Source organism: Vombatus ursinus, unplaced genomic scaffold (assembly GCF_900497805.2).
Source record: "Vombatus ursinus unplaced genomic scaffold, bare-nosed wombat genome assembly UNPS02014768.1, whole genome shotgun sequence".
NCBI lineage: Eukaryota > Metazoa > Chordata > Mammalia > Diprotodontia > Vombatidae > Vombatus > Vombatus ursinus.
The window spans coordinates 8763135-8765044 of record NW_020954546.1 but is presented as its reverse complement, the minus strand read 5'-3'; positions in this window follow the sequence as shown (position 1 = coordinate 8765044).

Here is a 1910-nt window from a genome sequence, read left to right as displayed (position 1 = left end):
CTACCCTAATACTGACAAAGGTCTCATGAGCTACAAATATCATCTTTCCATGCAGGAATGTAAACAGTTCAACCTTAATAAGTCTCTTATGATTTCTCTTTCCTGTTTACCTCTTCATGTTTCACTTGAGTCTTGTATTGGGAAGTCAAATTTTCTATTCAGCTCTGGTCTTTTCATCAAGAATGCTCGAAAGTCCTCTATTTCACTAAATGACCATTTTTCCCCCTGAAGAATTATACTCAGTTTTGCTGGGTAGGTGATTTTTGGTTGTAGTCCTATCTCCTTTGCCCTCTGGAATATTATATTCCATGCCCTGTGGTCACTTAATGTAGAAGCCGCTGAATCTTGTGTTATCCTGATTGTGTTTCCACATTACTTGAACTGTTTCTTTCTGACTGCTTATAATATTTTCTCCTTGACCTGGGAACTCTGGAATTTGGCTACAATATTCCTAGGAGTTTTCCTTTGGGGATCTCTTTCAGGAGGAGATCGGTGGATTCTTTCAATTTCTAATTTGCCCTCTGGTTCTAAAATATCAGGGCAGTTTTCCTTGATAATTTCTTGAAAGATGATATCTAGGCTCTTTTTTTGATCATGGCTTTCAGATAGTCCAATAATTTTTAAATTCTCTCTCCTGGATCTATTTTCCAGGTCAGTTGTTTTTCCAATGAGATATTTCACATTGTTTTCTAATTTTTCATTCTTTTGAATTTGTTTTACAGTGTCTTAATTTCTCATAAAGTCACTAGCTTCCAATTGCTCTATTCTAATTTTTAAGGAAGTATTTTCTTCAGTAATCTTTTGGACTTCCTTTTCCATTTGGCCAATTTTGCTCTTTAAGGCATTTTTCTCTTCATTGGCTTTTTGGACCTCTTTTGCCATTTGGGTGAGGCTATTTTTTAAGGCGTTATTTTCTTCAGTATTTTTTTGGGTCTCCTTTAGCAAGCTGTTGACTTGTTTTTCATGATTTTCTTGCATCACTCTCATTTCTCTTCCCAGTTTTTCCTCTACTTCTCTGACTTGCTTCTCAAAATCCCTTTGAGCTCTTGCAAGGCCTGGGACTGATTCATATTCTTCTTGGAGGCTTTGGATGTAGGAGCTTTGGCTTCGTTGTCTTCTTCTGGTTGTATGTTTTGATCTTCTTTGTCACCAAAGTAAGATAATATAGTCTGACTCTTTTTGCGCTGCTTGCTCATGATCCCGGCCAATTACTTGAGTTTTAAACTCTTTGTTAAGGTAAAAGTCTGTTTCCAATGTGGAGAATGTACTGTCCCAAGCTTTGGGGGTTTGTACAGCTGTTTTCAGAGATACTTCTAGGGACTTGAAAAGTGTCAGTTCTTCCAAGGTGCTATGATAAGGGGCAAGGTGTTTCCTCTCCACCACCACAACAAGCTCCACTGGGCCAGCACTCTTCCTCACCCCAGGACCACCCCTCAGAACTGTGACCCAGATCCAAACACTGGTAAAGCAAGAGATTCCTACCTCAGCCCTGGCAAAGAGATCCCTGCAATCCCCCTCTGATCAGCCACTCGATTCCCCCTCAGTCTGTGGGCTGGAAGCTCAGAAGCCAGCCACTGCCCTCGAGGCAGCTGAGATCTAGTTTCTTCTCTCACCGCAGTAACAGACTTTTCCCACTGACCTTCTAAGTTGTCTGTGGCGTTCGTGGGTTGAGAAGTCTGGAAATCACCACAGCTGCCCGCGCTTCAGTTCTCTGAGGCCTGCTCCAGGGTCGCTGCGGCTGGCGCACCCATGCCAAACTGTGCTCCTCTCCCTACCCGGCAAGATATACCTTTCTGATCAGCCATCCAGGTTGTCTTGGGCTGGAAATTTGTTTTACTCTGTTTTTTTGTGGGTTCTGCTGCTTTAGAATTTGTTTAGAGCCATTTTATACAAGTATTTGGAGGGGTTTG